The sequence below is a fragment of the Mus musculus genome, chromosome 15 (assembly GCF_000001635.26).
Source record: "Mus musculus strain C57BL/6J chromosome 15, GRCm38.p6 C57BL/6J".
NCBI classification, from domain to species: Eukaryota; Metazoa; Chordata; class Mammalia; order Rodentia; family Muridae; genus Mus; species Mus musculus.
This window is the reverse complement of record NC_000081.6, coordinates 8767849-8795094: the sequence shown is the minus strand read 5'-3', so window position 1 is coordinate 8795094 and position 27246 is coordinate 8767849. Positions and strand designations below refer to the sequence as shown.

General features: G+C 41.2%; 1 long non-coding RNA gene across 2 annotated transcripts in view; it reads right to left on the bottom strand.

Moving 5' to 3' along the window:
- Nucleotides 1-27246, bottom strand: part of Gm31340 — a 153458-nt gene that overhangs the window by 69389 nt on the left and 56823 nt on the right. The window contains exon 1 of one of the 2 annotated variants that reach the window (XR_875029.3): nucleotides 2673-2729. The exons of the other annotated variant lie outside the window; for it this stretch is intronic. This is a non-coding gene — a long non-coding RNA (predicted gene, 31340). Of the gene's footprint in view, nucleotides 1-2672; nucleotides 2730-27246 lie in introns of those variants that run through there. 2 annotated transcript variants of the gene reach the window in all.

Sequence of the window (27246 nt, the reverse complement as noted above, 5' to 3'; positions counted from 1 at the left end):
AGTAACATTGTACAGACTGATAAATATATTGTATTTATATATTTAGAATTAGATAGACAATAGATAGATAGATGCATAGATAGATAGATAGATAGATAGATGCATTGATAGATAGATAGATAGATAGATAGATAGATAGATAGATAGATAGATAGATAGGGAACCACTGTCTTAAGACATCCTGTTATTTCACCTCCCTTTTAACATCCTACATCTTAACTAGATTTCTTCCAAGATGGATATTTTATCTCAAGGAAACATGCTGTGCACCGGAAGGACAGGAATCAAATGGATAATCAATGTTCATGAATATCACAAAACTTTGAAAAAGATCAAAGTTATCCTAGTTTGCTTTCTATTGCAGTGATACACCATGATCAAAAGCAACCCAGGAGGAAAAGGTTTATTGGTGTCCAAGTTGGGGGTTCCTTGCTGTAAAGAGACACCATGACCAAGGCAACTCTTATAAGGGAAAAGATTTAATTGGGGATGGCTTACAGTTTTAGAGATTCAGTCCATTATAATGATGTCAATAAAGACATAGTGCTAGAGAAGGAGCTAAGAAAGCCACACCTATTCCAACAAGGCCACACCTCCTAATAGTGTCACTTCCCATGGGCCAACCATATTCAAATCACCACAATGGGTTTACACATTGCACTCACAGTTGTTCATCACTGAAGAAGCCAAGGCAGAAACTCCAGCAGAGCAGGAACCTGGAAGCAGGAACCAAAGCAGAAACCATGGAGGAGTGCTGCCTGATGGCTTGCTCTCCCAGCTTTCTCAGTTTGCTTTCTTATGGGACACAAATCCACATTTTTCTGGGCTGGCCCTGTCCATAGTGGGCACATGAATCATTAATCAAGAAAATTCCCACCCCTTGCCTATAGTCCAATCTGATGGAGGCATTTTTTTTCAACTGAGTTTCCTACTTCCCAGATGACCAGCGCTAATGCTGAATGCTGATCCCTGTCTTCATAGAGAATCCATTGCAGTTTTAGAATTCTGTTCACCTCACTTCGAGGTTCCAGCTACTCTGGTTGCAAAATAGGATTGCAAAAACTAGGTCCTATTATCAAAGTCTCGGCCCCATACTTTCTCCTGTACAGATTATATCTCCTGGCCAAATTCTAAATTGTATGAAATTCCACACAAATCCTGAGTCATGTGGATTACCTGTGGGCTAGGTATTCCTTGATCTTCTCACTAATGAAGCTATATAACCTACAGGTATCAAAGATAGGGCTATTTCTGAAACAGGTGTCAGTTGTAACCAGCTTTTAACACAGCCCAAAGAGATTCTCTGCTCCTCCAACTCACATGCTTGTAGAAACTCTTCTTTAAAAAGAGATTTAACGTGACAACCAAGAGGATTTTGCAGAGATGATGCTATGTGACTGCTGAAACAACCACACTATGACTTCCACATTACCCTCCCTTGGATCTCTTAGGGAAGCCAGCCACTATATATTTAGTAATTGTGCTCACATAGTGAAAAACTGGGTGTTTTGGCCAACAGCTGGGCCATGGCTGCAATCTCACACAGTCTCTGGTCAGACCTGCCCAATTGAATAACACATAAATGTCTGACTTAGAGAATTCATTCAACATGATATAAAAGGCTGCTTCATTTTTAAACAACTTGGCTTGGACTGTGGGCCTGGCCCAGGGAGTGGCACTATTAAGAGGTGTGGCCTTGCTGGAGTAGGTGTGTCACTGTGGACGTGGACTTAAGACCCTCATCCTAGAAGTCAGTATTCTGCTGGCAGCCTTCAGATGAAGATGTAGAATTCTCAGCTCCTCCTGTGCCATGCCTGCCTGGATGATGCCTTGATGATAACGGACTGAACCTCTGAACTTGTAAGCCAGCCCCAATTAAATGTTGTCCTTATAAGAGTTGCCTTGGTCATAATGTCTGTTCACAGCAGTAAAACCCTAACTAAGACAGAGGAGGTTTGTTATATAGTGCTGCATAAGTAACATAATCCTAAACCACCATAAAGTGTTGGTGCATTGGTGCTGAACTGGCTCCAAAAACACCATCCTACTGCCTTGTCTGCATGGAAGTCTTTCTAGCTATATGTTGAGATGTGTTATATTGAGAATTTGATTATTCTTCATGACGTTTTCCTGTATTGGCTTTGTAGAAATTACAGAGGATAATTCAGTGTCCTGGGTTACTGAAATGAAGACTATAGGTCTTATACACATTTTTCAAATATATATTTGAATATATATACAAATTTGAATACATATATATAACTATAGGAAAGGCACAAATCAGAGGAGATCTGCTATTCGCTGTCTTCCACCCTGTTTATCCTTTGGATAAACCGGAAATCTGTGTCCCATCAAAATCTCAAAAACACTATTGTCCCTGTAGATTTCCCACTAATTAAAAATGTATTCTGATGATATTATTGATGGTAACAAAGTTATAGCTTTGCTATTGTATGATAAAATGTGACAGAATTTAGAAAATCAAGCATAGCTCAATGAACCCGTTTCAACCCCAGTGACTAAGAGATGCTGTCACAAAAAAATTATTCATAGGTAAAAAAAACATTCTAAGATCCCAATAAGCCAATTGATTTTAATGTAACAAAGTATGAAATGGTTCTTGAGATAGTTTGAGATTTTTACATTGTAATTAATCTTAAATTAATACTCACTTTTCAAATTTCAGACAGCATCAAAGGAGAGTGTCTAAAGCAGTTATGAAAACTATCCCTCTCTTCCAAGCACATACCTGCACGATGCCAGATTCTCAGCATGGGCTTCTACCAAAACAACATATTGCAGCAGATGGAATGAAACCAGCAAGACATAAGACTTGCTGTCTTCTATTGAGACAGACCATGAAAAGATCTGCAAAAATGTAAAACGGTGTCACACCAGCTGCTGCTCATTACTTGTTTTGAAAAGTACAGTAACTTTTATAAAAATCTGTCTTTCATATTAATGTATAACTTGTCTATCTAAATACATTTAAATATACAACTTTTAACATGCTTACTTTTAATTCCTCACAAGATGTACATTGAATGATTCAGTACAAAGCAAAATTCTTTCCAGGGGGTCACAAGTTTTCAAGAGTGTAATGGGGTCAGATGAGCAAGTTTATACAGTCGGATGAGGTTGGAGCCTACGTCACCCTTCTCATACAGATGCAGAAGCTAAAGGTCAGAGAAGCCAGATAATTCTCCCAGGATGGTGCAGAAAACACAAGTAGCAAAGGCAGAATCTAGGGCTCCTAGCCTCTGGTCCTAGGTTCACAAACACAGAGCTGCACCATATCACATAAATATAATAGTATACTACACAGCTAGTTAAACAGTCTAAAACCAACTGCACCAGGATTAGCTTCATTAGCACCCTTAATTTGTCCCACTCTCAGTGCTACAAGATACGTTCTTGCGCATTATTAGAAAAGGCAGAATAGCCTTTCCCACGGAGGGTTTCAGTGAGTAGAAGAAGGCTGCTAATTTTTAAGATCACTATCATGACGGCTAGAAGGAAAGATGGGGGCAACAATGAATTCCTATATGCTGGCCAAACTTTTTAAGGCTATGTCCAGATTTCCCCAATTCTAAGATTTGGATTTTCCAATAGAGTCAGCTGAAAATGCTGGGTCTACAAACAAGTACTAAGCTGCCTTGACGAAAATACTGTTCATGGTTCTTGTTTCACCATTAAATGTAAAGTCAAATCAGTAAGATAAAATGAAAAGAAATTTCGTTTCCTAGTGTTAATGTCATAGATCAGATACCCAAGAACCAAGGACTTTTCATGCTTGTTTCTAGGGCTGGGACCCTTGGAAGTGTATGTGCTCTAGCAAGGAATCTACAGGCATTGCAGTGAGATGAACCTGGCACTAATGGATCTCTCCCAGATACTTGTTACTCTGTTAGTGGTTCTGAAGGCAGCAGCAATGGTAGTAATGGTACCCTGGGTATAAATGCACTGAGGACCAGATTCTGCCCTCGAAGTTGACAATGACTGGGTTCTCACAACACGGAACACCCTATGCATAGGATTCTCAGGGGCACTGAAGCCCTGCTCAGCAAGAATCTCTTTGCAAAAATGCCAGGGACTCCACGTTTTTATCAAAGTCTTTAAGAAATCCTTAAATCCCCCCAGATGTCAATGAGACCCGTGATACATTAAAAATGTGGTACAATATCAAAAATATTCATGCTAAAGTCAGAACATCCTGATTCTCTAGAAGATTCTTTAACCCAGAAGCCCTGTACACACACACATCACAGTCTCCATACGGAGCTCTAGTCCTTGGGAGTTTGGTCCTTGGGAGTTTGGAATCATAGCCTGCAGTTGGAGAGACCTCCGCACATTCTGCAGCAGGACTTCTAGAAAACACTATTATCGCATGTTCCCTCTCAGAGAAGTGCCCTGAGGAGTTATGGGCTTACTGAACACATGGACCGCTTCCCTGTGGCTGTACGAAGTCATATCAAGCTTAGCACCAAGCCCATCCTGGATCAGAAGAACTGGCTTTCTCTCATCAGCACTGGCATTTATGTTTCTTATAACTTAAAGCCCTCAGGTCTTCCTGTGTACTCTATGGAGATACCAAATGGGACCTCAGTCTGCATCTGGGCTGATGTTCAGTAGCCTTGGCTGAGATTTTAAAAGGTTCTAGCAATAAATCTCAACATTTCTGTTGGGTTTTCCCTGGGGATTTTTTAGGGTGTGGCTATAAGTTGGTGTGACAGCCAGGTGTGTGTTGTTTCTCCCTTAGAAACTCAGGACTGTGGAATATGGTTTTGAAATGTCAAAATCCATTCATCAAGAGGGGTGGGACAAGTATACACACACACACACACTTGGAAGAGCCACAGAGGTCTCCAAATTCTTCTTCATAGCACACAGATATATTTGTTTCCCAGGATCTTTGCTAAAACATGACTTCTTTTGGCACAAAGCAAAGGGCTACAGATCACTCTCTGGGTCCCAGCCAAACAAGCATAGTAAAAGTCTCAGAAGTTCTTCATGAGAACATAATGTCACTGAGAATATGGGCCTAGTAGAAAATCTCAAGGACAGAGACATTGCAGGGTCCAAGCTATAGACCAGAAAAGACCAGAACAAGAAAAGATGACCCCCATGGTCAAGTCCAACCACTCCAACACCACACAGAAAAGTGACAGAGCCCCACTCTCCTATGAGAGCAGGGCCTATTAGACATTTATGAAGCACCAAGTTTTCCCAAAGGAACACATGTGCTCACTCAAGACCGGGAGTTGGAATTTAATGAGATGATGGTGTCTCCACCATAAAGAAATTCTCAATTCGAGGTCAGAAGGTGTCTGTTAGGAAAATAATAAGCAAATGTGAAATCATTCATTCATATAGTATAAGCGCATTAAAGGGGTTGAGGCTTAAGAGAAAAAAAGATGTTTAAAGACAAATAAAAAACATAATAGTGACTGTTCTTGAAATGCAGTGGCTAAGAAGAAAAATCTAAAAATTAATTCTGGCTAACTTGAGAGCTAGCAAAAGGGGGTGTGTGGGGGGTTGTCCATCTCTTTCTTCATTTCTCCTCTGGTGTTTCCTTACAATGGATTTTCTTTCTCTCTTCCCTTTCCTGTACCAGTACTGGCCCTGATGGAAGAGACCATGAAGGTGAACCCTCCCCCAATACTACATTTTCTCATCGCCCTGCATCGTTCTTTTCCTTCCATTCCCCCTTACCTTGCCAAACCTCAAGCATGCATCTTGCTGTCAGTGTTTAGAATTCTGTCTCGGCTTCAGTAAAGAAAGTTCTAGTGCCAGCAGTCTCACGCCATCTCTGGATCCAAATAAGTTGGCAGCCAAATGTAATGTAATCAAAGCCTGGCCAATGTAATCAAGGCATCTCGGGAACGGGCCACTGTTGGAGGACTCCGTGGTCTCCCCTGCTCCTCTTTTCTCTTTGTGACAGCAGCAGACACACAGATCCCAAACACTAATCCCTCCATCTTTCTTCTCTAGACCCACTGCTTCTCCCCAGGACCCTCTTGGCTGGCACAATAGTGAGCTGCTTTCATGCAAAGAGTACCAGGCAAGGCCCACTGTGACCTCGTCTTAATTAGGATTAAAAGATCTGCTTGCCCCTTGGTGAGTATTAGTTCGTATATGGTACCAGGTCTCACTCAGAGAATCCCGGCTCAATGAATACTTCTCTAACTATCGTTTGATGTAGACTGAAGTGAAGACCCATGGGAAAAAAGAAGTCCTCGGCTACCAAAGCTTTCCAGCTCTCTGGACCATCTGACAAGTTGAACGATGCCACTTCTTAGTACGTCGCTGTGGCTGTGGTCTGGGTAGAGAGGTCCACTTGGCTGCATTTGCTGTAACTCAGAGGAAGATGTGGCCCTGACTCACTTCCAGCCTTAACTGGGGACTATGGAGTTTGAACCTGCTCTGCTTGCCAGAGTGTAGACTTATGTGGGTTATGCTCATCCTGGGAAGCAGGCAGGTAGAGACTCCAGAGAAAACACCCTACCACTAGTCATAGTTGTGTGAAGGGGGGAAAAAAACAGAGAAGAGGAAGGCATGGGGAAGGAAGAGGACATCACTTCACAGCACAGCCTGCTCCTCTCCTCCCTCCCAAGCCCTAACTGAACAGTTACTCAGATGAAATCCATATCAACCCTCCCCAAGTGTCTTAACCAAAGGTCCCTTCATTAATTCTCTTTGTACATATTTGCTTTCCTGGGGAAAGAGCTAAAGAGCCTCTCCCAGACATGAAACATGAAGATTTCCACAAGTTTACAGTCACCCAGGGCTACACAGCAAGTACCAGGCAAACTAGAGCTGCACCCCAAGACCCTGTCTCAAAAACAAAAACAAAAAACAAAAAAACAAAAAACAAAAAGCAAGCAAGCTAGTAACTATTGTTACTGCAATAACTGTGGAGGTAATGAAGCACAAATCCTAAGGCTTACCAGTCCCTCCCTCCCATGCCGGGCCTGACATTCATGTTTGAATTTTCTGATGACTGGTGAGGAAGGTGGGCTGATTCTGAGATAAGACAACCGTAAAGTGTTCCAAGTCACGAGACAAGGCAAGGGTAGCTGGAGTCTAGGGAGACTGCATTCCTTGGACTCCATGCCCTTTAATCTGTAAACTTATATGTGTACACCATGACCAAAGGAAACCTCTCCTGTCCTGGCACCACCGGTTGGTCTAGAAAGCAATTTTTTTGGCGGGGGGCATCTCTCCTCTCAGATTCCTCTCTGCAGACATCTTGGATTTTGTCCCTATAGTATCAACGGACTCATCTAAGGATGGAGGCCTCTCTCAGGCTATGTGATACAGTCCTTATTGGAATATATAGTCCCTATCAGAGCCATGAATTATGAAAGATGTCAGTGAAATGCCTGATACAGGCTACTTGTGAGGCAAAGAGTGGTCTCTTGGCTTACAGTTCTATGGGTTGAAGTCCACAATGAGATAGCCCAATTGTCTGGGCATCTGGCAAGCATGGAATGGTATGTCAGGATGAAAACACATGTGTTGTAACAAACACATCTGGAAAGAGGAGGGATGGGAGAGAGTGTGTTGGAAGAAAGGGAGAGGAGAAGAAAAGGGTGTAATAGTTCTCCCCCCACCCTTGTGGGGGGGGCATGCTCTAAAAGACCTAAGGATCTCACCTCTCAAAGGTCCATAGCACCTCCTAGCACTGTGACCATAAGACCCAAGGTTACTGGCCTTTGAGAAACAATTCAATTATCTGAATTGTTTCTCAAAGTGAAAGAGCAGAGAGATTTTCTTTTCTTTTCTTTTTTTCAAGTTTTTTTAAATGTTAATTTTTTATTAGATATTTTCTTCATTTACATTTCAAGTGCTATCCCCTTTCCTAGTTTCCTCTCCAAAAGTCCCCTATACCCTCCTCCCCGCCCTGCTCCTCAACCCACCCACTCCCAATTCCTGGCCCTGGCATTCCCCTGTACTGGGGCATATAATCTTTGCAAGACCAAGGGCCTCTCCTCCCATTGATGGCCGACTAGGCCATCCTCTGCTACATATGCAGCTAGAGACACGAGCTTGGGAGTTGGGAGTGGGGGGGGGGTATCTGTTTCATATTGTTGTTCCTCCTATAGGGTTGCCGACCCCTTCAGCTCTTGGGTACTTTCTCTAGCTCCTGCATTGGGGGCCCTGTGTTCCATCCTATAGATGACTGTGAGCATCCACTTCTGTATTTGCCAGGCACTGGCATAGCCTCACAAGAGATAGCTATATCAGGGATTTTCTTTACTCCCCAAAATTCTTGTTAACACAGAAGATTATGTTTTCTTTCTACTGCATTAAAGAGGAAACTGCTCCCTCCTTGCCACCTCTCACCACCTTCTCCCTATAAGATAACAGAGGCTCCATTTATGAATCTAGGGAAGGAGATCTTACTGGACCTCTGCCCTCAGCTAAAAGCATTTGCCAAATGGATAGCTCAGACTGCCTGTTGTCTTGCCTCTTGATGACTGTCTTCATTAGGGTTTCTATCGCTGTGCCAGAACACCATTACCAAAGAGCAAGCTGGGAAGAAAAAGGATAATTTGACATACATTTCCTCATCACTGTTCATCATCAAATGAAGTCAGGGCAGGAGCTCAAGCAAGCAGGAACCTGGAGGCTGGAGCTCCCCTAACCCTCTTGTCTCTGCCTTAGCCCCAACACGGGGATTATAGGTGCACTGGACGTGCCTGGGCCTTTACATGGGTACTGGGATCTGAAATCAGTCCTCATGCTTGTACAGGAGATGCTTTCACCCACTGTGCCATTTTTCCAGTTCCAGGGCTACTTGCTAATCATCTTCACATCCCAGAAGTTGACATTTGTGTATGTACAGTGTGGAATGTACTTTCAGGGGAGATAAAATGGCAGGCTTCTGAACAACAGTTGCTCAGATTCGGTTGAATCTAAACAATGTGAAATGACCCTGGGCAACCCACCTTCAAATGAGGTTAACTCACTCCAATGAGTAGGTTATGTCTGCAGCACCTGGGAAATGTCTTCATATGATTTAAACATTCTACTAGTATGGAGGGAAATGAGGAAATGCTTGCGGAGAAGAGAGTCCTAGAAGAAGAAAGTAATACAGGGGGATGCGAATACATGCGGCTCGTTCCACTTTCTGAACTAGCCAGCCCCAGTGCTCGTTGATCTATACAAGGCTCATCGTCAAACCTGCTCCCCAGCGAGAGCATCCACCACCTCTCCCCAAAGCACCGTCGTCCACAATCAGCTAACTTCGTACTATCAACCCACAAGAGACAGTGGATACAAAGACTGTGTATAAAAACTATGATAGCCCCAGGCTCTCTGGCAAAGCCTTTGCCTTGCCAGCAAATAAAACACAAAGCTCCAGCTGCCAAGCTGAGAGGGCCCGCATCTGCTCCCCTGTCCCTGAACAAGCATTTGATGATGACTTTCAGGGCATTTTAATCCTTTGATGATCTCATACTCCTTTCCTTTGAGACATTTAGAAAACAGTCTCCTTGCCAGGAATCCCATTACAGTCCAGCCCCACAGCCTTGTTGAAGGAGCTTGCAGCTTTCTTTCTGATAGTCTTGTTTTAACAGGACATGTATTTCAGATGTGATTTCTTTTAAAAAATTATATATCTATCTTTTTTTCCTGTACCTGCCTAGTTTGGACTGACATATGGACTCAGGTACAAAGAGTTTCAAGGGCAAGATGATACTAAGAAACATTACAATAGGTGATTTCAATGAAAATGGTCCTCAGAGGCTCATAGGGAGTGGTGCTCTTAGGAGGTGTGGTCTTGTTGGAGGAAATATGTCACTGGGGGTAGGTTTTGAGGTTTCAGAAGCTCAAGCCAGGCCTGATGGCTCATTGTCTCTTCCTGCTACCTGCCAATCCAGATAAAGAACTCTTAACTCCTTCTCCAGCATCATGTCTGCCTGCACACTGCCATGCTTCCCTCTATGATGGCAATGGCCTAAACCTCTAAACTGTAAGCCAGCCCCTATTAAATGTTTCCCTTTATAAGAGCTGCCACGCTCATGTGTCTCCTCACAGCACTAGAAACCCTTACTAAGACAGCTGGTGAGAGGATAACGAAAAGGCAATGAATATTTGTCAAGCTAAATTTTCTGGGATCTTGGGATACAAGGAGCCAGTGGGAATAGCTGCCTCTAAGTTACCCAAAGGGCAAACTTTTCTAAATCCATAATTAATACTTAAATTTACAGATTTCAATATCTATCTCTCAAGGAAAAAAATGTGTTTTGTCTATGGCTCCTAGTATATAATTTCCTCCCCCAAGACAGGTCAGAGAAACTAAATTTTCTCTTCTCCAAGGCAAGTCATACAAACTCTAATACAAATATATACACACAGAGACAGACAGACAGACAGACAGACAGACAGACAGAAAGGCAGGCAAACATGCAGGAAGGTAAGAGACAGGCAGGCAGGCATGTGTATACACTTGCATGTACACACACACACACACACACACACACACACACACACACACACACACCTTTCTGTATTGGAGTTGGCCATAAAGGAAATCTCTGAGGGACTGAAGAGATGGCTTAAGTAGTTAAGAACACTGGCTGCTTTTCTAAAGAACCAGAATTCTCTACCCAGCACCCACATGGCATCTAACAGCCATCTATAACAACAGTTCAATTTCTGGAACTATATCTATAACATCCAGTGTCCACTTCTGGCTTCTGTATACTCCAGGCACACAAGTGGTACACAAAAATACATGTAGGCAAAACACAAATACACATGAGATAAAAAAAAAAAAAGATGGATACGTAATTTTTTTAAAATAATCTCTTTTTTAGCATTTATTAGATATTTTATTTATTTACATTTCAAATGCTATCCCGAAAGTTTCCTATACCCTCTCCCCGCCCTGCTCCCCTACCCACCCACTCCCACTTCTTGGCCCTGGCGTTCCCCTGTACTGGGGCATATAATCTTTGCAAGACCAAGGGGCCTCTCTTCCCAATGATGGCCGACTAGGCCATCTTCTGCTACATATGCAGCTAGAGATACGAGCTCTGGGGGTACTGGTTAGTTCATATTGTTCTTCCACCTATAGGGTTGCAGACCCCTTCAGCTCCTTGGGTATTTTCTCTAGCTCCTCCATTGGGGGCCCTGTGTTCCATCCTATAGATGACTGTGAGCATCCACTTCTGTATTTGCCAGGCACTGGCATAGCCTCACTCGAGACAGCTTGTCTATCCTTGCCTGAGAATAAGTCTTAGACCTTCCTCTACCCGCAGAGCCCTTGCTTATGTCCTGGATGGAGTTCAGTGGGACAGAGGCCAAGAAGCAGAAAGGCCTTTGCAGGCTTCCCTGTGCTCCCTAGAGCATCACACACACATTACATCACTCACATTCACAGTGAGTCTCACAGGGAACCTGAGAAGGATGCTACAGAGAGCTTCTGCATAATTGAAAATGGAGAGGCCCCTGGTGTGTAGGGTATGTGCAAAGGAGGCATCACCCTCCTTCTCCCTTCTCCTTCTCCTCCTCACTTCATCCTATGCACCTCTTCCTCGTCATTCTTTGTAACACTCTATTTTAAACTAGCAAATGTACTTCCTTGAGCTGTGTGGTCCAGTCATGCAAGTTAATCTAGTTCAAGAATGGGGTCAGGGAATCCTAATTTGTAGCTGATGGATTAGAAACTCGGGCTTGAAACTGGCATCTGGAGTGGGGCCAGTCCTGGGACTGAGCCCTTAGCTGGTGGGATCTGACATCATCACTAGGTAGAAAGGATCCAGACTGGATTGGTTCAGAGCACACACAGCCTGTCTCCTCCAGCATCAGTTGCTTACTCACAGATGGAAACAAACACCCACACCTTTAGGGTCTCAGAGGGGGAAGTGAGCCATTTTTCTTCTGACATGCATCAGTAGCTACTTCTGTCAGAAAGTGGAAAGTTCTCAAGTCAGTGACTTCAACTCCCATCTTAAGAAACTGGAGAAAGAAAGAAAGAAAGAAAGAAAGAAAGAAAGAAAGAAAGAAAGAAAGAAAGAAAGAGAGGAAGAGAGGAAGAGAGGAAGAGAGGAAGAGAGGAAGAGAGGAAGAGAGGAAGAGAGGAAGAGAGGGAGGGAGGGAGGGAGGGAGGGAGGGAGGGAGGGAGGGAAGGAGGAAGGGAGGGAGGGAAGGAGGAGGGAGGGAGGGAGGGAAGGAGGAGGGAGGGAGGGAGGGAGGGAGGGAGGGAGGGAGGGAGGGAGGGAGGGAGGGAGGGAGGGAGGGAGGGAGGGAGAGAAACCAAAGAAAATAGTAAATATCCACACAAAGGTCAATTAACAGAAAAACAGAAGGGAAAAATGTGTGAAGGCAAGAGCTTTTGGGCTTGAAAAAGTCAGTAATACTGACGGCCCTCTTTATTCAGGAAAACTGGAGATGTAATGGAGAAGACTGAGATCACTATTATAGGAACATAAAGACATCTGCATCTCCAGATCTCCAGATAGTAAAACAATAGTAAGGGTGTGCTATGTGCAACGCTACAGCAATGATTTCAGCGGCTTCAACTAAGCGGGCCACTTTTTTGAAAGCAAGAAACCCATAAAGCTCATTGGAAGAGACCAGAGCAGAGAAAGAGTATGTACTATAAGAGTCTACTTAGATAAGCCTCTAGAAAATGAAGACTAACATGAAGAGAAGCTGATATACATTGCCTGGAGATTTTGGGGGCGCATAGGCTGGGTCAGGAAAGGGGGACAGGGTTGACTGCAAAGGAGCCCGAGAGAAATTCGTGGAGGAAGTGATGAATGCGTTCATTAGGCCGTGATGATGTCACCACAATCAAGTAGTGAATACAGACGTCAAAGCACATTAAACCGCAGGCTTTCAAAACGTGCAGTTTATTTTGAATGTCAATTAGGCCTCAACCAGAACGTGAGGTTTCCTTTCTAATTCGGAGGGTTTTTCTGTAAACTGTGACTCTGTGTTTAAAGTTTGAAGCTGAAGAACGATCCAGCTTGGTTAGAAAAAAAAAAAAAAAAAAAGCCCTCACCCCAAACAATGCGTACCCTGTCATATGCATCTAGGAGGCCTTTCTTTTCCAAGAGAAAATGTGGGGTTTGGACAAAGACGGAGCACTGAGTTAGGGAGCAAAGCATGGCTGGAACTTAGCCGGAGCCACCAAAAGTGCCAACCTCACGGAGCAACAGCTCCTTTGCCCACTGTCTCCCCGAGCAATACACAGGCCAAAGAGCTGGGAGTCCATTTTCTTTGCTTCTGGTCTGAGGCATGAGGACTGACTCCGTCCAACTTGCCAGCTACCCTGCCTTCAGGCCACACGCTCAGCAAGTTGTAGTCCAAGTTACTGTATGCTGAGCCTTTAAGAGCATTGTTCGGGCCCTTACTACGGGCAAGTCAAAGACCTGGGTTTCTCGGCCGTGGACTCAATGACGAATCCATTTGGGTGTCTGAAGCTGGCAGTGTTTGGTCCGTGAAGGCAATTGAGATGTTCTAACTCTCTTGCGACCCAGCGATTTTTACTCCCCACGAATTTCCCTCCAACCGAAACTTGGCTCCAGTGTCCTGCAAACCAGACCCCGGGGTGGTTACAAAACAAGAACCAAAGGTCTGGTAGTGTAAGAGCGTTATAGTTCCTCTGGGAGTCCTGCCTCCTGCCTCCACCACCCTCCATCCGCCAGTGAACAGTCGGCCTTTCCTCTCACTGTGGGGAATGCCACCGCTCTCTCAGAAATGCCACCACGGTTGCCCTTGGCAATCCTTTCTTGTGCAATGTCCTTTCTCAGGAAGATGAATACAAGCTGTGCAGAACTGAATGTCGATCCCACCCTCGGCAACCAGCAGTCTCATTAAGCAAAGACTAAAGGACCCCGGGGAGAAATACATTTGACTGACTCTGGAGTTCAGGGAAGAACCATGAAAGGGGGAGAGATTTCTTCACAAGTGGGGGCGACTTTCAGGCAATCCTCCTTACCCCAAAGCCCAATGTGCTCACTTCCTGGTAGGAAGGCCATTTTAAATTCTGTCTCTGTGTTGATTTCATCAACGGGACCCAGGAGTAGAAAGAAAAAGGTAGAGGTCTTTGTGTCTCTCTTTAAACATGAGTCTGCCAAGGGCGTCCTGGGTTTTTCTTGACCAGGGCTTTTGCTTGCCTTGACCTTGCCTCTGATTCATAGTGGACCCTCACGTAAGTCGGTGTCTCCCACAGACTCATTTTCTCCATGTGCTGAGGGAATCTAGACTCTGGGTTTTAATCCTGCAGTTTCTATACTGACAGGTTTAGTTAAGGCTATCTTCTGAAGGATGCCTGGAATTCTGGGCTCTCAATAAATCAGTCAGAATCCGGCAGAAATAATGGTTGTCCACAAAGGACAGCCACCCCATTTCAATTTATGTTTACGTGACCTCCTGTAGCACGCTTTGGACAGTCTGGTCAAAGAAGCACTTCGTGCTACAGGGAGGCCCAAGTGCAAAGGCATCAGAGATGATTAAGTAAGGTTAATTCAGAAACAATTGAATAAGGCAAAGTCTTGTTGGCCACGCTCCAAGAAAACTCTTTTCCCTGTACAATGATCAGGCTGCCTTTGAAGTTTCAGAGTCTTAGCAGAAAAAAAAAATGCAATTTTTAATGTTTCACACAGCATTCAGTATTTTGCCCTGAATAGATTATTGTAGCATTTATCATGGCCCAAATTTATCTGGTATTAATTATTTGTAATAACAGAAGCCAAATAGCATAAAGCAAGACATCACTTATCCAGTGTCAAGGAGAGGAAGTCGATCAGTCAGCATTCCTAGCTGCACTGGTAGGACCAACTCTAGCTTGATTGGAATTGAGAGAGAATGACTTTCTTCCGTGTGCATTAGGTGTGGCTGTGCTCACCCAGGCATGCATGTGTGGAGGTCAGAGGTCAACGTCAGATGTCTTCTTCACTACCCTCCATCTTGGTTTGTTTGTTTGTTTGTTTGTTTGTTTGTTTTTTGACATAGAGTACCCATTGAACCTAGAGCTGTCTGTTGAGACTAAACTGGCTGGCCAGTGAACCCGCAGAATCCTATTCTGCCAGAATTGGGGTTGCAGATATAGCTACAGCCGGCTTTCGAGTTGTGGAAGTCAGAATGCAGCTTGCCTTAATTGCAAAACAAAACCTTTTATCCACAGAGTCACCCTCCAGACCCATGTAGTGCCCTTCATTAAGGATACCACTCTGGACCAGGGAATTTTGTTCCCCTTTAACCTCATGACCTCAGACATCATCCAAGGTATACCACCAGATATGTCTCCTGTTAACTAAGTCCTATCTCCTTGGACACTATTTAGTGAGATGAAGGATGGAGAAAGACTACAACTTGGAATCTGCAGGGGAGACAGGAAGCTTCTGTAGGAGATGAATGATTGCATCTTGCCCTGGTAGCCCACCTCGATCTCACCTTCTGTTTGCCCATGGCTTTCTCCAAGTTCATGTCTCAAAGGGCATCATTCCACCTTTTTGGAAGTCTTCTTGGCACTGTTTTTCTTCTCTATAGCTAATCTCCCACACAGACAATTCATCTTAAATAATCACATACTTAAAATTCTTCAGAATATTCCAAGCATGTTTAAAATAAGACCCAAGTTCATTATCATAGACAACAAGACTTTATGTCATAGGACAGTGATTCTCAACCTCCCTAAGGCCCTGATCCTTTAATTCAGTTCCTCATGCTGTGGTGACCCTAACTATAAAATTATTTTGTTGCTACTTCGTAACTATAATTTTGCTACTGTTGTTAATTGTAGCATAAATATCTGATATCAAATGAAGGGTCATTTGATACCCAAAGGGGTCATGACCCACAGGTTGAGAACTGCTGTCATAGACCTTTGCTTACTCTCCAGATTCAGTCTGTATCACTCCCTCTCCTTCCTCCCTTCCTTCCTTCCTTCCTCCCTCCCTCCCTCCCTCCCTCCCTCCCTCCCTTCCTCCCTCCCTCCCTCCCTCCCTCCCTCCCTCCCTCCCTCCCTCCCTTCCTTCCTCCCTTCCTTCCTTCCTTCCTTTTCTTTTTTCTTTTCTTTTTTTTTTTCTTTTTTTTGGTCTTTTTTGTTGTTGTTGTTGTTCCATCTGTCTGGAATGCTCTGACTCATGATTGGACTGAGTCTTTCTTGTCACTCACATGACGAATCCAATTCCTCCTGTATTCTTTTTCTCTTGCTGTTATAAAAAAAAATCACCACAAATTTAATGGCTTGAATAATATTAATGTATTATAAATGTAATACAAATGTAGTACAAATATACTACAAATGTATTAGTATACTACAGTTTTAGAGTTCACAAGTCCAAAATAATTCTCACAGGGCTTAAGTCAAAAGGTTGGCAGAGCTGTAATCCTTCTGAAGACTCTAAGGGTCTTCAGAATATATTTCCTGGACTTTTCAAGATACTGAAAACCTCCCTTATTCTTTGACTCCTTCTTCTCCCTAAAGGTAGCAATGATGAACCAAGTCCTATGATCATCCTGACTTTTTCTGCTTCCCTTTTGGGAATCTTTGTAAATAGCTTGGCCCCAGACAGTCTATTGTCTTCTTGTATTAATGCCATCTATCATCTCAAAATTTCTCTTAAATTCTCCAGGTTCTGCACATCAGGATAGGGACATCTTTAGAGGCTCCTACACTTCATATCAAACACCTTCAAGTTCCCAAACACCTAACCTAATGCGCTCAGTAGTCCTCACAACCATGCTAATCACCCTCAGTTCCATCACCCCCCCCCGTTTTCTGAAACAATCCAACCATGTTTAATCTTACAACAAGCATCCTAAGGGCAAGGAGCTTACCTCACCCATCAGAGCTAGGGCTGTGCTAGAGTGCTGAGCTCAGCATATAACAAAGACTCCGCGAGCAAGCGAATAACAGAGAGAGTGTGAAATAAAAGGATTGTATTTGCTACTCTACATGTTGACATCAAAAAACACCTGGGAAAGCAACTTAAGGAAGGATTTATTTTGATTCACAGTGTGAGAGTCCCTTCGTTGTGACAGAGAGGTTATGGCAACAGGAACTTGAGACACCTGGACACATTGATATGCAGTCAGGAAGCAAAAAAAAACAAAAAAACAAAACAAACAAACAAACAAACAAACAAAAAAAACCAATGAATTCTACTGTTTAGCTCTTTCCCCTTTTTTCATTCAGCTAAGGACCCCAGTCCGTGGAATTATGCCACCCACATCTAGTGTGGGTCTTCACATCTCAATTAATCTAATCTAAAAAATTCCTCACAAACATGCCCAGAGGTGTGTTTGCATGGTAATACTAAGTCCCATAAAGTTGGCAATTAAGATTAACTGTCACAAGAACCATCTGTTAAGAAAATAAAATAGGATGATGGTGGTGCACACCTTTAATCTCAGCAGATGAAAGGTAGAGGCTGACAGATCTGAGTTCAAAGCCAGCCTGGTCTACAGATCAAGTGTCAGGATGCTAGGGCTATACAGAGAAACCCTGTCTCAAAAAATTAAGAAGAAAAAAGATAGCTAGCTAGCTAGATAGATAGATAGATAGATAGGGATAGATAGATATGGATAGATAAAACAGGTACACTTAAATACTTCGTATAGATAATATTATTTTATATTTTATTATATAGTTTAGGACTTTTAAATTGGCTAGGTTAAAATTCAGGGTTACTGACTAAAGAATAATGTACTCTTCAATTAACTTAACCTCCCTAAATTTCAATCTGTTCATCAATGACATAATCATACCAATACAATTTTACTGGGAATTTTTATGAATTGTAAGTATTTGAGGAAGATGCCTTGTACCATGTTTTTCACAGTATTTACATGAATATTTTTGTTACCAGTTCCATTTTTATAGATGGGAGAAACTTTTCAAATGATGGGTCTGGGAACCTCATCCTGTCTACAACTAGTTGTTTGTCTACAACTATCCTGCTTTTAAAAAGCCCATAATTATAAGACCCATGGAATTAGGTAGTTTGCATATGTCTACAGGGTAGTTCTACATATATCTAAACAGGTATTGGGAACACTATAGAGGGAACATCAAATGTATAGGGCACCACTATGGACTGAGGGCTTGTGTTTCCTTAAAACACATATGCTAAAGTCTTAACTTCCAGGCATTTCAGTATTTGAGATTGGAGCCTTTGAGAAATTATATTTAAATGTGATCATGAAGGTGACACATCATGGTGTCATTATTGTGACGGAAGAGACATGAGCTAGCATGCTCTTTCCCTCACTTCTCTCCTGCTCTCTCTTCCTCTTTCTGTCTTGCTCTTGCTTTCTCTCTCTCCTTGTGTGTGCACAAAGAAGACATGTGAACATAAAACAAGATGGCAGCTGCCTGTCCACTAGGAAGAAGGTCTTGCTACAAGTGAAACTTGCTAGCACCTGGATTTCAGACTTCTCAGTCTCCAGAGGTTGATGTGTCTGTGAGAAATAGATACATGCTGTTGCATTCACTCTATCTATAGTATTTTGAGACAACCTGAGATAAGAAGAGAGAGAAAGTCAGCAATGCTCTACAGAACATCTTTTAAGACAAATCAGACAAATGTAGAAAACCCTGAACATATTAGGATGGAGGAAAAAGAAGTCGTCTAAAGGAAGACTGACTTTATCTGTGACTGAGAGAAAGCTAATACAGTTGTCCATGTTATCCAGACTCTATGTGCTCCCAACATCTCACAACCTGGGACCACCATGCTCTTAAAAGATGTCCTGTGGCCTTCAATCCAAACTCCCTCCTAGAATAAGTGATTCCATACTTCATTGTCTGCTTCAACTTGGAGATCAGGGTCTTTCAGCTTTCCGTTCCTCTATGAGAATCTTGGCCATAGTTCACAAAAGTCTTAACAATAGTACTAGTGTCTATTGGCCCTGATGTCATCTGTGGAGACAAGCACTCAATGGGGCTAACATTCCAAAGACAGCCTATTCCTAGAGGAAAAGAATTTTGCAAAAGAAACTGAAAACCCATGAATACATTGACTATCATCTCCTCTGACCCTTAAAGTGAGTCTTATACAGGTGAGATCTGCTGCAGGAAGATAAAGAGCCTGCATTTCCCCTGCACTGCTGACCGGTAGGGAAATTTCCCCAACTTCACTCCATGAGGACATTTTTCCCCCAAAGACCTGCTGAACTGCTGCTGACCCATTCTGCCTTGTGTGTGTATTACTCTAGTTCTCTCTCTGAGAAGCACAGTCAAAAACACAAATTTAAGCTAATCGTTTGATGCTCTGTAGTTTATTGATTTCATTAAGTGCTTTGCATCATGGAAGAATCGCCTATATGGTTAGAGCCTGGCGACACAAATGCAAAATGGCGGCACTTTTACTCTTCATGTTGACAAGTTTGTGAGTATGGTATAGAGAATATGGTTTGGAGGATACTTCTAAAACAACGACAGCTTGGAGGATGCTTCTAAAACAACTACAGCTTTCCCATAGAAAACTACTAATACAGGACAGGTACTTTCCAAAGTCCTGAGAAATGTTGAGACAAAGGACATTTTAGCCACGTGGTACTGAACAATCAAAACAAACAGCTTAAACTCCACCATGAAAACTCAAGACTTTCAGAATAAAATGTTTATGAAATTTTTCCCTGAAACTAAATGACATATTCTGCCTGGTCACCATATTGTGAATAATACAAAAAGTTTCTGTATAATAAGATAGTCAAGGACATGATAACTAAATACAAGTAAAGCATTAAAGTTATTTCAGTGACATGATACAATAGACACACATACAACCACCACCATCACCACCACCAAAATTAGAGACAGAAGAGAAAATTTTATTAAAATGTAATAATGATTCTTTATGAATAGAATAGCATTCAATTAGAATAAGCAAACAATAAGCACAGCAAGCTTTGACAAGTACCAGGAAACAACATTAGTAGGGACATACTTTGATAAGTGATATAATAAAGTAAATAAATTAGAATAAAGAGGAGCTAGAGAATACAGCAAAGTTGAATATCTATGCTCACAAAGGGAGACTATTTTTATTTCTTATAGGAAATGATCATTATTTTCTGAGGCTATCAAACATTTATAAAGATTGATGATTTATATTATCCCACAAAAAATTGATAATAAATTTCAACTTTTGATACCTGAGAAGCAATATTCTATGCCACTAAAACAAAAGAAAATTTATGTAGCTAGTTTCTCAATATATAATTGAGCTAATACAACCTGGTAACAATCATTGACAAATGTGTCACACAACTCAAAATGTAGCTGCAAAATTCAAAATATAATATTATAAATATAAGGCTTAATAGTACATCACAAGAAACCAATGTGTGATGTACAATTAGCCTTATCCAGGAATAGTAGATAGATATGTAACCAATTTCTCTTCACAAGTTAAAAATAGAAAACACTATGATCATGTTATTAGATGCTAAAGATTCATTTCATAACACTCTGTATCAAGTCACGATAATACTTTTTGTTAACCAGAAGTGAAGAAAAGTTACCTTTATGTTGCCAATAAACACAAAAACAAATAGTGATATGTTTATAAAGCAAAGAAAAATTTACATTATAGATTCATTTAAAACCCACAAAATTAGCCGGGCGTGGTGGCGCACGCCTTTAATCCCAGCACTCGGGAGGCAGAGGCAGGCAGATTTCTGAGTTCGAGGCCAGCCTGGTTTACAAAGTGAGTTCCAGGACGGCCAGGGCTACACAGAGAAACACTGTCTCGAAAAACAAACAAACAAAAAACCCACAAAATTCTACTCAGTGAACAAATTATTATATTTAACTTACAGTGAGGAACTGGAGCACACAGAAAGGAGTTAAACACCTATACCTGTACTATAAAATTATAGTGACTCCACACTCGCACTTTGTTTCCTGTATGATCCATAAGGACAAATGGATTAAAAATTATAAGTCTGTATTGTTGAGTATACCATATAGAGTAACATAATGTCTAACAATAACAACATAAAGAAGGTGGGGATTAAAAACAGTATTTCATGTGCTGCTGAAGGTAAGTTGTCATCAACTCACTTAACTAATACCATTCTCAGGTTTATGAAGTAGCTACCACATTACTCATAAAAGACTTTTCATTAAAAGATATGTAAAATAAATGAGAAAACAATCAAAGCTATTGCCATAAAAATCAACTAAATAGCTAGAGAGAGGTCCTGAGTTCAATTCCCAGCAACCACATGGTGGCTCACAACCATCTGTAATAGAATCTGATGCTCTCTTCTGGATTACCTGAAGACACCAACAGTGCATTCATATACATAAAATAAATAAATATAAAAAAGAGAGTCAATAACAAAGGAAACTAAGTTGGAAAAGATTTAAGACACAAAGAAAGGGATTAAAATAGCAGAACCAGGGGGCTGGAGAGATGGCTCAGTGGTTAAGAGCAGTGACTGCTCTTCCAGCAGTCCTGAGTTTAATTCCCAGCAACCACATGGTGGTTCACAACCACTGGTAATGATATCTTATGCCCTCTTCTAGTGTGTCTGAAGACAGCTACAATGTACTCATATAAATAATAAATAAATAAAACTTTAAAAAAATAGCAGAACCAGGTCCTTTCTTATCTGTAATTACACTAAATGTAAAGGGATAAACCCCTTTTCATCAAAAGGAAGGGATTGACTGTGGAGGTACATCTTATAGAAGTTGCCCAGCATAGACTCAGACCTGGTTCTATCCCAGAAGTATTCTGGGAAAGGAGCAGAAACTGATGACAGAAACAAAACAGCATGGTCCAACTATTTGCTGTCTACAAGAGGCACATTTGAGATCCAAATGCCCACAGGCATACAAACAGGTTGGGGGGGGGGGGGGAGAAAACCAGTATGAACCAGTATTTCATTAAAGTAATGCCCCAAAGGAGCAGCAATGAAAGACTAAGAGAAACCCTTAGATGCAGAAGCAGGCTATTGTGGAACGTGCACTGTAGAAGAATCTTGATAAAATATAAGGACAAAGCAACATGAAATGGAAAAGGATTTGTAGCATGAACAGGTATATTAAAAACATTCCTTTTTTTCCATATCACATAAGCAACCCAGATACAGAAGGAAAAGAAATACATTAGTGGTGATAGAGAGCCATATCTTGAAATACAAAGAAACAGAGAGGCAGAAGACAAGAAATTAAATGAATAGTGTAAGATGATGCACTACCTTCCATGGCTGTGAGAAATGGTAGGAAAGGCTGACTTTGGATCATGGGTCACAGATTTCAGTCTGTGGTCCCTTGTTTCTGTTGCTTTGAGCTTATGACAGTAAAGTAGACCATGGGTGTTCATGTTCTGAGGTACCTAGAGAGCTAGGGAATTGGAAAAGAGGCAGATTTTTTTAAAGATACACTTAAGTCTTTCAAATTCTTGTCTTTCCGTGAGAAATGGAAAATCCCCAAACAGTATGAAACCTATCTAAGCACTTCTGTGCCACTGAAAAAAAAATGTAAAAGAAGCCAGCACAGGACTGTTTATGGCTAATCCGAAGCTTATAGGTGAACTGACAGACAATGAGAATAATAATGAGACACGATCCTGTCTTAGACAAACATCTTGGGTTTGGGCAACACAGGGCAGATCTTAGCTGACTAGAACTTAAAACCAACAATAATAGGATGTGGCTAGTTATTTCTTCCTCAGTTTGCACAAAAGGCAGAGATGGCATCTATTTTGTGGATGCATGTTTTTATGTCCACAGATCTGTGCCATCTTGTTTCCACGTTAATCCTCGATATAAGCCGTGCTAAAGAAAACATAAGCCAACAGATTCTCTCCAGTCTGCCCCTGTTTTTTTAAACTAAAATATAAACTTAATTTTATATTAATATATAAGTATCTATACAATTAACCAAATATAACCTTAATTTGTATCAATATACAAAGATCTATAAGAGTAGATTCAATAATCTACTCTTTTTTCCGTTATTCTTATATCATTCCTATATCTCCACCCCTTTTTTCGTCTAAATAAAAGGGAAAAATTTTAACCATAACACAATAAAACTAATTACAATAAGGAAGCTATTTCTGCCAAGTTTTCCACAATGTCCAGCTTGGTTGTCTTTGGCAGTTTTAGGGTTAAGTATTTTTTGAGTTCAAAGTCCTGTACAGTTTCCATGTCAGTCTCATATGAACTCAGCAATTTGAATGTCATGAGCAGTGTGTAATCTGAAGCTGATCTGTTTGTCAGCTTAGTGGCAATCCTGGCAATGTAGAACATAGCAGTCAACCCAAAAAGTGTCCACTGTTTGCACAGAACCGTGACAGAAACAGCACGGGGCAGTTTTTCCCAGTGCTTAGAGCTACCAGAACCCAGGTGAATTTGTCATTGTGAAGCCCCGTCATCTTCTTGAAAACCTAAGAGGTTACAGTTAGGATTGGTAGAAAAGCTAAACATTTTAAATGCCATATTCAGCAAATCTCAGAAATGTTTGAGGACCACAATCTATTAAGTACATCCTAGGTACACAATCTTCGTTCCTAGTTACTTGTTTCAGACTCAAACCTGTAAACACATACAGGAAGCCAGATGAAGCTTATCTCTAGAATTAGAAGTAGTCTCAGCCAGGCAGTGGTGGCACACACCTTTAATCCCAGCACTTGGGAGGCAGAGGCAGGTGGGTTTCTGAGTTAAAGGCCAGCCTGGTCTACAGAGTGAGTTCCAGGACAGCCAGAGCAATACAGAGAAACCCTGTCTCAAAAAACCAAAAGAAAAAAGAAAAAAAAGGGAAAAAAGTATTCTCTATGACTATATTCTCTATCTACATTCTCTATCATGACACAAAGTTTATATCTACATGATAATCTTATGTATTTTGAGATAATATTCATACTTTTAAAAAGTTTTAGAGATTCAAATGAAACCCAAAAGATTATGCGATTAGTGGCAATAGAATAGTTTTTTTGTTTTTCTCTATCCCATACCAGGTGGTTTTTCGGATATGAGACAGAGTTTTCTGGATTTTCCTCTAACAAGCATGAGTGGGTTTAGAGAAGGAGAGAGCTATGCTCCAACCCCAAAGGCAGCTTTAATTTTTAATTGAGTTGGTACTATTTAAATTCCATTTGTCACTGAGGTCTGTAGAGGGCAGTGATACTATTTGGCCAATTTCTTCTTTCTCTTGGAACATTTTCTCTTGATGATCCGCCCTTATTCTTCATAAGTTTGCTTGTCTAGTGGTCTCCAACTTCCTTAGTTGGATGCTTTTATTCTCCTGGAAAGATAAAAAAAAAACCAAAACCCTGCCCTAACCCTATTTCAGTGGCGGGGGGTGGGGGGTGTGGGGTGTGAGGGTGGGGATTCCCTTTTTTGACAGATCAACTCTTTCCTAGGACAAAATGGTTTTTGGCAAAAGACAAAGTATTATCCTTCAATTGAAATTTTAAGAATTTTCTTTCCCAAGTTTGGAATTAAATATGCCTTATTGGATAAACATACCTATTTTGCCATACACACACACACACACACACACACACATATATATATACATATATATATATTATGGTATAATTCAAGGTTTAGGTGTATTTATTTTTAGATCACAAAGTACCTTCAGTTTGAATTTCAGTCTGCCTTTTACAAGCAGCTTTTAAATTTGAATCATTGTAATTCCTGTATGCCTGCCTGCCTGCCTCTGCCTTCCAACCAACGCAATTAAAGGTGTGAACCACCACCACCTTGTTCACTGTAATTCCAGAATTTAGAAACCAACTAACTCATAGAGGATTAAAGGCATGTCTCTGCGAGGATTAAAGGCATGGGCTACCACTCAAATAATTTATTTTAGCTCCAAATCATTCCAACTCTCTGCCCTGTGTTTTATTTCCTTATTCTCATTTCATAACAACCTCCTGAGTGGCTAACCCTGTTCACCTTGCAATCCTCTTGCTATCCTCTGACTTTATTTTTGAACATCTTAAACTTTCTTCTGCTCTCCTTTTTGGTTCTTTGATTGGGAAGAGAGACTGCTGTCCCAGTGTAACCTTCAAGGACATACTTCCTTCCAATTTGTCCCATCTCCTAAAGGTTCCATCTCCTCCCTATGGCACCACAAGCTGAGGCCCAAATCTCTAGCACATGGCCTTTTGGTGAACATTTAAGGTCCAAACTGTAGCAATTATAGTCATAAAAATAAGAACAGCCCAGTTTAAATATATATTGGTGTCTTTGAAAAAAATCGTAAAACAAAGAAAATACAAAATTTACAAGTCTATTAATTTTGTCAAGAGGCTATAGAGAGTGATCTATCAATGCAGGCTTGCTGTGCACACACTATGTTTGCTTAGAGACAAACAATACAATGACAAATTTCCCAGAATACATTTATATTGTCAACTGGTATGGTGTAATAGCTTATGTTAAAAATAACACAACTGTTTAACCTAAAATTCTATAATACCTCAGCTATAGATCTGTCTCTAACTTTACACACAATTATACTACCTCAATTACTGTACCTTTGTATTAAAATTTGAAAGTAAAAAGCCCTTCACCTTTACTCATTTGAGTTTAGGGTATTGTGTTTCATTTTTTAATAAAAAGCAAGCAAAAAGAGTCTTGAACTTTTCTGGACGACTTTTAGGATTAGTTACATAGAGAGAAGAGTAGAATGAAGTAGGTAGAGCACTGAATATGTAGATCAACTTGGGAAACATTGCTACATAATGGTGACTTAATGATCATGGATTCCACCCAACACTAGCTGATGCATTGCCTTGAAGTAATGCCTTCAAGTGACATGAGTTAGTCGCTTGAAAAGCATTGAGAGCAGAATTGAAATATCCCTGAGCAAAACATTTCACCTGTGGTGGCATGGGCTGCAGTTTCCGTTCACGCCCAAGAGCCCACCTATCTTCTGATGCCTGGCCTGTAGGTTTTAGACATGCAGATGTCTTGCAATCAGAAATATTTGTGTATAGGTGTCGATATATATGATGCATGCAATTTGAACAATATCGAACTTTGAAATCCATGATCATAGCATGTCTTTCCGTTCATTTTGATCTTCTTTTTGTTCTGGAATTCACAGAGATCTGCCTGAGGTGGGCACCATCATGTCCAGCTTCTTTAGTTGTTTTTAGTAATATTTTGATATTTTTCAGCATACAGATTTTACATTCCTTTTGCTAAATTTTTCTAAATGTTTCAATCCTGGAGTGCTATGTTAACAAGCATTGTCCTAATAATTTCTCTTTGAATTTGTTCTCTGTTTCTCTGTATTTGTCTAATTTAGATTTGTATATCAGGTTTGTATTGTGTCATCTTGATGAAATTGTTTCTTCTAATAGTTTGTGGTGAATTCGTTAATGTGATTTTGCTATTTTAACCAAGAGGTTTGAGTCTTTGGGAGGAAAAAAAAAAGGAAATCACTGTTTTGAAAGGCTGAGTAGGGAGCAAATCGAGAATGAGGATCATAACCTTGCTCCTGAATAGATATGGACACAGGCAGAAAGGATGGAATAGATACGGACACAGAAGCAGAAAGGATGGAAGTACACTGGAAGTGGGTCACAAGTAGCACCACCTTCTATCGCCTCCTAAGAAGGTGGTTTTAAACATCTGGAATGTACTCAATACTGGGCTAGGAACAAAAGGAACTCAAAGAAGGTTGAGTTCTTATCTTTGTTCTTACAGAGTTTAGGTATGTCCAAGGCAGACATTCGCAAACCGTCACTTTATCTGCGGACAAAAACCATCACATTATCTACCGAAGGCATGTTCCAAGACCTCAGGGTGGTGTCTGAAACCACTCATAACACCAAGCCCAATCCCCACACAGTTTTTTGTGCTTAACAGTCCTAAGATAAAGGTTCAATTGTAAGTACAGTATAATATTAGCAACAATAATAGTAACAGAATAATTATGACTACAGAGTAATATAAATTCTTTCATTACACTACTCAGAATGCCATACTAGTTGAAACTTATGAACTGATTATTTCTGGACTTTTCTAGTTCCTATTTCCGGGCTCTGGCTGACCACAGGTGACTGTGAGGTTGAGGAAGACAGAACCACAGATGGAATCTGGAAAGAGGTGGGAGCGGTGGGGTTTGGAAAGGGTTACTGCAAAGGGAAATTTAGGGCCGGCCACACGTTGGTAAATGCAGCAATGGTGGGGTCCCTGAAAGAGTGGCTAATTCTCCAGGAAGGGACGAAGGTTTTTGACCTGGACCTAGATGAGTTATGATTAAGATTACAGTAAGCAAAGATTTTCAGGAAGAAGGGAAAGGCT